Below are 13,168 nucleotides of genomic sequence, written 5' to 3' on the forward strand. Positions count from 1 at the left end.
GCAATAAAATACAGCAAGAAATGTCCGATTTAAAAGACACTTCAGATTTCAGAGAGAGAATGTTACTCAATTAGCTTAATGTATTCAAAACAGAAATATATCTGCAACCCACTCCTCCTTCGCAATTGTGTGGAGTAAATGTATTCTGCAGAAAAAAAGGCATGAAAACCTAGCAACATTCTACATAACTGCTTTGCATATTTTTTTATGCACTGGCAGTTTTTTCACTTGAACATATTCAAATAGGTAACCTGGGATATGCTGCTTTACTGTATTGAATCCTGCATAAACAAACATCTAATAAAAGAAAACATTTCTAGAGCACAAAGGTTATGCATTCAATGCACTTCCAGTGTATTCCTGATGAAATTTTTGTTATCAACTTTTTTTATGCTACAAACTGCATAAACTCTTAAAAATCAGCAAGTGCACTAAGGTATCATTCAGTTTCTTCTTTTACATAATTCTTAATTTAGAAGTTTTTGTAGACATCCTGTACTCTGTTACTGTTTTTTCTTTACCCTTTCATGCACTCTTTCCTAAAATCCACTTACTTTACATCAAATTATAATACAAATGTTGAACATTAATCAAGTCTTAGTTTTTGTCTGCTTAATTTTCTTCAGAAGAATCAGTAAGGGACTACACAGAAAGAAAAGATACAAGCAAAATGAAGTATTCCAGACCCTACAGTTTGTCACTACAGTGTTTTTGTGACCCCAGAATTCTCCATAAAGACAGACTTAAGCAGTCAATCAAGCCAAGACGTAGCTTATCACATGAAATCACGATTTAATTGTGACTAGTATGTAAATACAGGGTTCAGCTAACAGATAATCATTCAAATCCCAGTTCACCTCAACAAATGCAGGTTTCATTGCTATCTCTTCACAGCCTGGAAGGGTGTTACCACAGAACAAGCCAGGATTAAACGAGGACTAAACCAGGGTGACTGAATTCAGATATCACCCAAAAACATTAAGACTTATCATGAGTAATAAATCAACTTCAGATGACTTCAGATGCAGGTTAGTGGAGTGCTCTACAGTGAGAAAATCACACTGAACATAGTTAATTAGCAACTCAATGGGGCGGGGGGGGGATTGGCTACAGAAGAACAAACAGGGAGGCAACCAGGTGCTGCGATGCCCTGCAATGCCCAGCCTGGAAGAACCTGTCTCCTGCAGAACTCCGGGAGCCTAAAGTTAGAAGTCACACCAAAGGGGGCGGGTTAAGGAGAAGAAGAGTTGGATTTATATCCCCCCATTCTCTCCTGTAGGAGACTCAAAGGGGCTTTAAAACTCCTTTCCCATCTCCCCTCACAACAAACACCCTGTGGGGTAGGTGGGGCTGAGAGAGCTCAGAAGAACTGTGATTAGCTCAAGGTCACCCTGCTGGCGTGTGTTGGAGTGAACAGGCTAACCTGAATTCCTCAGATAAGCCTCCACAGCTCAGGCGGTAGAGTGGGGAATCAAACCCGATACCTCCAGATTAGAGTACACCTGCTCTTAACCACTATTCCACAAGGGCGTTCTTGAAGGTGGAGCCAACCTTAATCAGCTTCTACAGAACTTTCAGTCCAGGAACACCCCCAGAATAGCTCTTGGAATTAAGTCCATTTCTCTCTCTGTGTGTGTGTGTGTGTGTGTGTGTGTTTATACCTAGTGTAACTTTGGCTAGTAATTACAACTGCCTTCTGTACAATGTTATTTCAAAATTTTAAATAAAATTCTCACATTTAAAAATAGGAAATAATTGAAGCATGATCCAGTTAAATCCTTAAAATCAATGCTTCTTAAGTGCCCCTAACTACTGGATTGTGCTATAATGAATAGGCATTAACAATTCTCCTCTGCAAGGCTAACCAGAAAGATTTAGAGAATTCTGCTTGAACTACAAATAAAATAGATATTACATTTTCATTCTTTTAACAGTAATGTACTCAACATACTTGCTTCAGGTAACAGCCTTAAATCACTAATTTGCTTAAAGTCACTGTATCACTGAACAGAACTTTGATCTTAAAAGAAATAAGTAAATATATGTGTTAATTTGTTTTAAAGGTCTACAAAAATAATGAAGCTTTTTTTTTCAGGGCCACTATTCTCAGATGTGTTATGAAGTTTCAGGTGAAGTATTTTAAATATATAATCTTGAATAAACATGAACTGTACTTGATTATGATAAAAGAACTGAGATTTAAAAGAAAAGTAATAAGCCCTTATAAAGCTAGAATTTTAAAAAGCATGCCAGTTGAAACCAAAGTTCACATACCGTATATACTCGTGTATAAGTCGACCCGCATATAAGTTGAGGCACCTATTTTTACCACAAAAAACTGTGAAAACTTACTGACTCGCTTATAAGTCAAGGGTGGGAAATGCTGAAGCTACTGGTAAATTTCAAGAATAAAAATAGATACCAATACAATTACATTAATTGAGGCATCAGTAGGTTAAATGTTTTTGAATATTTATTTCAAAGAAAAAAAGTAAACTAGCTCTGTAAGTGGAAAAGAGGGTCAACAAAAACAATATGATCTCAACAATAACTTTAAAGGTACAAAAACCTTAGTTCAATCAGCAACCAAGCTAAAACACAAGAGTTAAAATCCTTCAAAACTGGATTCCTCCTCCTCATCTGTATGTCCAAATGTAACCCAACTTAGATTTTAAGAGGGATATTATCAGAAATGGAAAATCTACCATTAGCTTCCATTGTAAACAATGGGGGATGGGGCACCCCCTTTGGGGGTCAATAACTTTGGATCTCCTGACCCAAACTTCACCAAACCTGGCTGGTATCATAAAGAGACTCTCCTGATGATACCAGTCAGGTTTGGTTAAGTTTGGTTCAGAGGGTCTAAAGATATGAGCCCTCAAATGGGTAGCCCCATCTACTATTTGCTCGCATTGAAAACAATGGGGGAATGGGGGCACCTCCTTTGGGGGTCCATAACTTTGGACCCCCTGAACAAAACTTTACCAAACTTGGCTGGTATCATCAGGAGTGTCATCTGAGGGTACCCTGAAATTTTGGTGCCACTAGCATAAAAACTGCGCCCCCTGCTGGCTGGCAAAGTACAAACACAAAAAAAATTCATGACCCGCATATAAGTCGAGGGGAGCTTTTTCAGCATTAAAAATGTGCTGAAAAATTCGACTTATACATGAGTATATACTATAGATCAAAAAGCAAAAACTGACAAGAAGAAAATGAGAACAATAATATTAGGCCATCCGTACTACTATAGCCATTTCCGTACTCAAAGCATTTCACATATATTACTATAGTAATCTTTACAAAATAGTCCTTATTTTGTGAGGATTACTACAGCTCTGTCATTAACATATTACTAATGAAGGACTGAATCCGAGAAAGGATGCTCATGAGCATATGGCTGAGATGAGACCTCAAACAGCAACCTCCAAGATGCTCACAACTACTATGTTACAATGTTAATGTTCACTATTCTAGAATCAACTGAGAACCTTAATTAATTAGAATTTAACATCAAAACACTACTTTAGACAGTGGGAAAACCTGCATCTGTCCTTCTGTTTCAAGAGTCAAATAAAATTAAGTCATTTGCAGAATGTGGAACATCACCTTGTGATCTTGAAGCTACAGCATCTACATGAACAGCTGGTTTGCAGAAAGAAAACAACTGGTTTTTTTGTTGACATGGCAGCTAAAAAGCAAACTGAAAATGCCCCTCTGTACATGGCCATATATTCTTACTTCTCTCTATTCATGAATTCACATGCTTCGCAAACCAAATCAATGTCTTAAAACCATATGGTAAATTGCTGGTGAAAAGTAACACAGGAAATACTAAAATGAAGATTTAGGTCAGGATCTTCAGAAGGTAGCAAACAGAGATTCTAGTAGAAGTAGAAAAAAGACTATGAAAGCATTTCTGTTGATAGTTTTAATTTAAGGTATAGAACAAGTAGAAACTTTCATAATTTGTTTATATCAAATCTGTATCCAACACCATAGAAGTAGACTGCAACTAAAGCACACAGGGGCAGGGCTTTCTTAAGCATGATCTCTGTATTCTAAGGAGCAAGTACAGTGGAAATTGACTCAGGAATGGCTAAGTTTACATTCCTGCCTGTGTCAGAGAGAATGTCATTTATTGGTTCTAATCCAGCCCACTGTTAAACTAAATATTTATTTCTGTCACCCAATTGACCATTCCTTGTCTTGTAGATTTAAGGAGACAAGACAGGCAGCAGCGTAAGATACTAATAGTGGACTTCACATCTATCAAGATTTTGCCCACATTATCACTTTGCGCAAGCTGACAATTATCCATGCTAACTGCACAGGCAGACTCTCTAAAGCAAAAGTTCCCACCCTTTTTGAGCCTGTTAGGCACTTTGGTGATTGTCCCACAAGGTGATGTACACAAGCACAAAATAAGTAAAACTTCTGAGAGTCTCCCACACCTCAACACCTGGTTTTTTCATACTCGCCTAGGAATTTTAATACCTATTAGTGATTATGAGTTATTGTGGATCAATGCAAAAGCCAGGGCATGTGGTTTGCTTTGAATGGGTGGCACTGGCACCCGTCAACACTTACTGAAAAAAAAGTGTCCCCCCCACAAAAAAGTCTCCCTTCTGCCACCCTGGGCCCAAAACTCAACCAGTACCTCAAGGATAGTTACAACTGCACATACAGCCAGCATGTACATGAGAACTGTCAAAATGCTGGATTTGGAAATCTCTCCTCCACACACTTCGCACTCCAATATATATTACAGACAGACATGGCAGCCAGTTCACTGCACCAACTTTGCCCCGTCAAGTGGCCAGTCAGTCCTCACCCAGCTCATTCTCTCTGCCTTTCCAGGGAAGATGCCAACCCCATACCCAGAGTGGCAGGACCTGGAAAGCAGGAGAGGCAAGTGGCCAATGCAAAGGAGATGGGCAGGGCAGTGGGAGCTGCTTTAGTGAAATATTGAGATACTATGCATTTCCAGTGGCTTTGCTTTTACTTCTTCACTATAAACATTTTAAAGTAGAGAAGTAAAAAAAAGTATTTAAAATCAGAAATGAAATTGTGAAATTGATCATTTTCTCACTTTCCAATCAGGCAATGCAATCTTAGCTATATATATTCAGAAGTAAATATCACTGCGAGCAACAGAACTTACACTTTAAGTCAGTGTCGCTAGATTTGCATCCTAAGACACCTGCAGTGCAGTTCTAAGCAGGATTACACCATTCTACCATTCTATGATAGATTATCAACCCCATCCCACTCATCTCTAACTGTTAACTCTCAGGACAGGGGAAGGGCGGGAGAAGATCAAGAGGCCAGTAGTTGGAACAGACTCAAGACTGCCTCAACCAAAGGCCTGGGGAACATCTCCATTTTGCAGGCCCTGCAGAACGGAGTCAAATCCCACAGGGCCCTGATGTAAGCTGGAAGGGAGTTCCACCTGGCTCTGGTTGAGGCCCAAGCTATGAATCCCAAGCATTGGGTTGAGGCCCAAGCTATGAATCCCAAGTGGCATTCTGACATATGCAGCCACTGCACATGGAGGTTACAGTCCAGCCTTTGGCCACCCTCTCCTTTTCCATTACTCCCTCTAATCTCCTCTGAGCATCTCACTTTAGCAACTATCAGGACACGTTTTACTTGATCAACATGTATATGCAGTGAAGAAGAAAAAATGTATGACATGGAAGATTTTCCGGAGTCATATTTGGTTTCCAAAATATAGAAGAGGACAACAGAAAGAGCAGGGATGGCTATCAGGGATGACTGACCCGCTACCAACTTTCAAAGGCTTCACAATTCACTTTTGGGTTACAACCCACAGGTAGGGAAACACTGAACTATCCAGCTGCATTATGCAGCCCAAATCACCCCTAGTTCCATTGCCATGATACAAGGTAAGTCAGGATAAGAATGCCCTCCCATTCCATTGGTGCTTAGACCTTTCTCCAATCCTTTCAGTCCTTACTCTTCTCACCCTTCACCTGCTGTCCACACAGTGATAAACATGGATGTTTTATAAAGTTTTAAAATGGCCTTATAATTTTTGCTGTTTTACTTTCAATTCCTAATTTCTAATAACTGCAGCACACTAAGTTAATGCAGCCAGTGAGTCATCCAGAATGATCAATACACATTTCCCACACTCAGAATCACAAACAATGGCTTAAAACCCACACCTGTCAGATGGCATGGAGCTGAAAACAAGTCTGGCAGGCCAATACTAGTTCCATATTCTGTGTGCCACAAAGTGGAATAAGGCATTAAATATACATTACTATGGGTCACTTTGGTAACTCATCAAAGACATTTCACAATGTCCTTTTTGCAATATTTGGCACATGTGATAGTGGGCATACTCACTTTCATATAAACTGGTGAGGCACAGTGTCGTGGGCCTGATCTCAGCATGTGAGGAATCCTCAGAGGAGGAAAATACAACATTCCAGTGAACAGAGACTGCTAAATAATATTGTTCTAGGCTCTTAAGGCAAGTGATCAAGAAAAGCCAATCATGCTTTTTAAGCTGTTCCTATTGTACAAGGGAAGAGCTTAAAAAACAAACAGGAATTAGAATCCTAGAGTGAAAATATTATTAATTTATGCTTTTTTGGAAGGGTAAAACCTGCAGCATTCGTTTTAGACCTGGGAAAACAATGAGCATTTTTATGGCTTGGAACTACAGTCAAGCTATAAATTTATCTTACTATCTTTTCATTGACATAAACCCAACTTTCTAATGGTTGCCTTCTCCCTATGAAAAATTATTAGGCAGTTTACACTAACTGCTTTCCGTCATGTTTCATTTCCAAACACCATCTTTTGTCAGTTTACTCCAATCAAATTCAAAATAGACCATTAATGTGAATAAAGATCTACCCTCCACCATTAACATAATTCAGAAAGTGATTTGTACCGCCTCTACTCTAAGCCCCAAACATATATTCTGCAACAGATTCCAAACACCTATATTTGACTTACTAACTAAGCCATCTGCCGGAAGGACTAGAACTTGTCCTAAGTCAGAGAGATGGATATGAAATGACTGCTTTATCTCTTTGATTACAGCTGCATCTCAGCTATGGCATCCATAGTCACTTTATTCTACCCTCTTCATGGTATACTCCGAAATATGAAAAACTGAGGCAACAGAATTGAGAAACAGAAGTAAAACCCACAAAGAACTTCATATATCATAAATGGGAAACAATGCATTTCAAGCACAAATCTTTCATTAAAAGATACCTCCCTAGGCTTCTTCTGTTACTAAAGCAGTCTAACTCTTGCATTTAAGAAATGGGAAAACTTGCCTGGAAATATGGATAAGGTGCCGTAAATATGCAGATGATATGAAGTTCTTTGTCTTTTGTTCATCTGCTCTAAGAGAGAAAATGGATGTTTTGAACAGAATTCTGAGGACAATAACAAACTTGAGGAGGCCTCAAAAATACTCAATCCATATAAGACAGAACTACTGTTGACAAGTTCATATGACCAGGGTAGTAGAGGTTGTCTAGGTAGGTTGCTAGGCTCTTGCCTAACAATGCTTGGGGTACATGTAAAATATACAGCTATGATGGATACCTCTATTTTTGTCTGAATCAAGTTCATTCCAAAGACGAATAACTTGTCTCTTGTTTCCCAGTTCCACAGTTAAGATGATGAGGAATCTGCCAAAACCTATTTATTTATATGTCAGAATATGGTACAAGAGAGACAATGAAATAAAACTCAAAACTGTTTTATTTTTCTCCTTCAGGAAAATGGTAAAGTTGGGTTATCAGGGAGGTTTCAGACAATAAACTTGGCAGGTTAGACAACAACAGCTACGAGGGAACTTATCAACGATAATTTTGTATTCATGATGTAGGCTAATATTTATTGACAATTTTGAGATAGAATGAGATACAGAAGTCTTGGCAGTCACTGCTTAGTTGAACAGACCAAAGCGTCTTGAAAACAATATTTCTAACATTGGTGGAATCAGCAACAAAACACACAATTTCTCAGTTTTCTTCCTTAAATCGGGTTAGAAGTCACCCTTTTTTAAAAAGCTATTTCTCTTGGGGAAGGACATTTCAATTCACTTCCCTCACACAATGATGATCCCTCACTCCGGCTGCCAGCCTGTCAGTTTCTAACTCTGTTACTCACTATCATTTCAACTGCCAGCTGTAGAATTCGCTGAGTTTTTTTTCTTTTTGAACTTCCTGTCTATCAAAGGTCCATGACCAATATTTATTTGTTTGTTTGTTTGTTTCATATTTCTATCCAGCCCTATCCCAAAGCGCTCAGAGCGGGTTACAACAGTTCAATTCAAGATAATTCAACTGTCCATCACAACAGCCCATCAGATTTCCATGCCCCCTTTGTACCAAACACACATTTTCAAAAAAGCATATGATCAGATTTGCTCTTCTATAGACTACAATCTAACATTTAGCTAGGGTTAGATAGAAGACTTGGTAGCTAGATTTCAGTTTACACTGCTCAAATAATTGGCAAGATCTAGTATAGAAACACTTGAGGCAGGGAAAAACAGAGAAAGACTATGTTGCTGGAAGGCAGAACAGGTACCCAGCATCCCCCTGAAGCATAGGGCACCATTCAGCAGATGACAAGTGTACAAAAGCCCTGCCATCTCAAATGGAGCTGAGCTGCCCAAACCAGGAGCAGAGTAATACACCAGCCTAAAAGACAAGGATTGGCCCTCTGGCTCTGCCATCTTCATCAGACTTCATTAGTCTGTAGTCAAGTTAGAGGAAGAGAAAATGTCCTGGCTTGGCAATCAGACTGAGGCTCATTCCGCACATGCAGAATAATGAACTTTCAAACTGCTTTCAGTGCTCTTTGAAGCTGTGCGGAATAGAAAAATCCACTTGCAAACAGTTGTGAAAGTGGTTTGAAAATGCATTATTTTGCGTGTGCGGAAGGGGCCTAAGTGGCTTTGGACATGAAGTAGAGATGGAGGTGCTTAGTTTCTGGCACCAGCTGTGAATACATTTGTATACCCAGATTGTTTTAGTGTGAGGGATGCTGCATTTTATGTCAGTAAACTCTTGATATGTTACCTTAGTAATTTTACTGCTATTTTAATATGTAATTATTTTACGCTGGTATTTTTTATTGTTTACACTGTATTAATTGTAAATTATCATTTACTAGAGAGAATAATCAAACAGTTGTCCATCAACTTCAATTAAGGGGAACCAAGAGATTTCTCTTAATAATTTTGAAAGAAAATTAATCATTAGATAAGAAGCTGAAATTATTATCAAAACTTTTTTGTTGAGTTTACTGGCTTTATTTATTTTGTTCATATTATTTATTTATGAGGCAAGATTATGTCAGGCCCACTTCTGAAAAGCCTCTGTAGCCTCAAAAATACCTACCTACTGATCAGCATTTCTTATTATTAAATTATTCATCCAACAATCAAAATAATGCACCATCAAATAATTTACCTATCAAAAAATCTAACCAAACCCCAAACCACACATACTTACCATACCCTGGCCTCTAATGAAAGAAAATACGTTTATAATGCTTTGAAATCATCTAGGTCTTATTTAATACAACTTCAAAGTTAGGGATACAAATGAACACCAGTTAAAACCTCCTTCCTCTGTTTGCCTATAAGAGGCAAATCTTTTTGGTACACAAACACTGGCTCAGGAGAATTTCAAAGAATCATCCATAGTGATCTGGGACCAGCTGACTAAGGTTGTGACTTGACATAATTGTTGGGGAAAGGGGAATGTAAACAATGCTCAGCAGGTCAGCTCCACTTACTTGAATTAGCTCCTAGCTTATTTCTGGGTCAGGCTGAGGCAACACAGATGCAACAATCTACAGAAGACCCAGAAATAAACCAGGAATTCTCACATAAGTATCAGTTCCTACATACACAACTGTAAAGAGAATGGACTGAATTCAAAATAGAAAATAAAACCAAAGTATAAAATAAATATACCTCAATGGTACAACATATGCCTGCCATGGACCCAGGTTCAACCCCTGATATCTCCTGATAAAAGGATCAGCCCAAACCTGGGAGATCTATTGTCAATCAGAATAGATAGTACTAAGCTGATCCAGTATAAAACAACTTCATATGTTCAAATCTTAGGGGGTTTTATTCATTGCCTGAAAGCAGTTCCTTAATTCTAATCATCCAGCATGTTTGTATCCTCAGAGACTCTGACATTTAAATGTACCTATAATGGTGTCTGGCAATTCTTTCATGTTTCTCTTTGCACACCATCAGAAATCTTGACAGCATTTTCATTCCATCAGACTCTCAGCTGACCTTTCATTTCTAAAATATATTTAAACCAAGAAAATCTGTAAAGTTAAATAAAAAACTCAAAAGAATATAAAGCCAACAAGGCATTAAGTACTCTAAACTGGATTACATCCAATATTTATTTCCTGCTGTTTTACACACTTCCCTTGAGAATCTTCAGGGGTTTTGTTGATTACTGAAAAATTATAGTTTCAGTATGGAATAGGGTGTGATAACTAACTGATTACTTTAGCAATAGAGTGATATTCTGATACAACAGATTGCAGACACATGCTGAAGTGTAGCAGCACATTAAAAAGGCATGGGGGTTCTATGTAGAACCATATTCTAAAGCTCTACATGCCTCTGATCCCATGCCAGCATTTCAAACAGAGATGGAAATAACCCTCACAAATGCAGTAAGACCTGTTTGCTCAAAGCTTACTTCATTCTTGCCCATGGTGCCATGCCATTACTGCTTCACAGTCTGGCTGTATTTAGATGTCACAACAAGACAACATTAAAATGGGATGTGAACAAATCCAGCTTGGTGCTAGTGGTGTTTGTGTACCTCACCCTTCTCTTCTTAAAGGGAATTCTAGTTAGATACTAACTTCAGTTATCCCAATGCACTAACTCAGATGAGTGGGTTAACTAGAGTTAGTTTCTGCACAAACCAAGATTATAAACCAGTGTTTAATCCAGGATTAAAATTCTGGGTTATTGGTGGTGGAAAGATTAGTCCAATGTTTTGGGAAAGTCCCAATAGATTTTTTTTTGCCTCTAAACAGTTGGTCCTGTGCTATATATCAAACTGCTGCTCTAAGACCCATCAGTTTTATACAAAGCTGTTTACAATGTGGCACTGACTGCTCACGAAGCACAGAACCAAACTCCTTTAGGTAATGAGGAACTAGACAGCTTGCCAGCCACTAGAAGGCTGGAACAGGAGACTTCCAGGAGGGAGGGAACCTCCTGAGAGGGATAAAAGGGAAGCAGGACAAGAGGGAGGTTGGTTGGTGTGATGCATGTGTTCAAGCTTGCAGGAGTGCTGTTAACTACTTGATGGAAGTAAAGAGTCTGTGAATAGAAGCCAGAGTTATGTCTTATTTGACACAAGAGGGCAGCTGAGCCCCTATGAGGTGGTGAGACTGGCAAGAGAGAGGTCAAGGTGGCCTACCCTGCAGATGGGGAACTCACAAAGGAGGAAAACATACAAGTTCTGTTCTACTCACAGAAATTTTGTCCCATTAGTAGCAAATACAATTCAGATCTAACACATAACATAAGAACATAAGAACTAGCCTGCTGGATCAGACCAGAGTCCATCTAGTCCAGCACTCCGCTACTCGCAGTGGCCCACCAGGTGCCTTTGGGAGCTCACGTGCAGGTTGTGAAAGCAATGGCCTTCTGCTGCTGCTACTCCTGAGCACCTGGTCGTCTAAGGCATTTGCAATCTGAGATTAAGGAGGATCAAGATTGGTAGCCATAGATCGACTTCTCCTCCATAAATCTGTCCAAGCCCCTTTTAAAGCTATCCAGGTTAGTGGCCATCACCACCTCCTGTGGCAGCATATTCCAAACACCAATCAGTGTTTCCTTTTATTAGTCCTAATTCTTCCCCCCAGCATTTTCAATGAATGCCCCCTGGTTCTAGTATTGTGAGAAAGAGAGAGAAATTTCTCTCTGTCAACATTTTCAATCCCATGCATAATTTTATAACATGTCACTAGATCCTCTGATGCTTTCCCCTTTTCCATAGGATCAAGCAAATGACCAAACTAGAATATTCTGAATTCAGATAACTATGAGATTTTGAAGACTGACTATTTATTTTCAAACTCTCCTCATATAATGCTATGGTGAAAAAGTCAACTGAGCATTGTTACCATACCGCCCTGGCATAGCGGGGAGAGTGCTATGTGTCTCCATCCTGGGGAACAGCATAGCCAAATTGAGAATATTTAGAGTATCTGTTTTGTGAATGAAAATAGTAATCTGTGGGCAGTGAGAATTTTATAAAGCCTTCCAGATATATTCAAGAACTGTAAAGGAAAATCTATTCCGGTTAAAAATTCTCTGAAGTCTCAACCATTTACACTGGTATTAGATAACAAGCAACCTTCAATATTTAATATTTTATGCACTCGATAATGGTGTTTCTGAACACACTGTATTCAAAAATAGAAGTCAGTAAAGTAGCAAACATGTGCAGGTTTACTGGATTCACTGTAAGAATATCTTGTAGCTAACTGCAAAATATTCTAGCATTCTCAACATTTCCCACTGCTACCTCTCTATTTTATCCTTAGACCAAAAACAATTAGGTATACAAAATGAAAGGTCTGTAATTATTTACATTCAAAATGAAAGATCAATAATTATTTACAATCCAGAATGCAAACTGTAAAATGACTGACAACTTTCTTAACAGATAAACTTAGGAATATGTAAGCAAGACATTCTTTCCCACTGGTAGGTGGCCGAATGTCAAGTAACTATGTGCTAGAACTTGTCCTGCAGTACCTGTTCAAAGTGAACTGTGCAAGAATATTTCAAGTTCTGACACATACTACTTTGTGCAAAATCATCCAAGAAAGTATTACAAGAAAGACAGCAGTGATGTTTCAGCAAATCCTGTGTCAAAGGAAAGTGCTCCCCTGCATTTTTATCAACACGCAGAAATCTTTACCTTATGTAATCGGTATCATTAGAACCAATACTGCTTTCATACAATTTATCCAGACCTTGCATTTAATGCGCAAGGATGGTAAAGAACTATTCATTCTTGAGGGATGAGAACGGATTTTCAGATAAAAGAACAAGATTAAGGATCCCCCAAGCTTATTCCTGTAGTAAAAAAAACATGGG

General features: G+C 38.7%; 1 protein-coding gene across 1 annotated transcript in view; it reads right to left on the reverse strand.

Annotated features, from left to right (window-relative positions):
- The window catches only part of ARID1B (AT-rich interaction domain 1B), a 464,069-nt gene that overhangs the window by 382,716 nt on the left and 68,185 nt on the right, over positions 1-13,168 (reverse strand).

This window comes from Sphaerodactylus townsendi, linkage group LG01 (genome assembly GCF_021028975.2).
Source record: "Sphaerodactylus townsendi isolate TG3544 linkage group LG01, MPM_Stown_v2.3, whole genome shotgun sequence".
In the NCBI taxonomy this organism is placed as follows: Eukaryota; Metazoa; Chordata; class Lepidosauria; order Squamata; family Sphaerodactylidae; genus Sphaerodactylus; species Sphaerodactylus townsendi.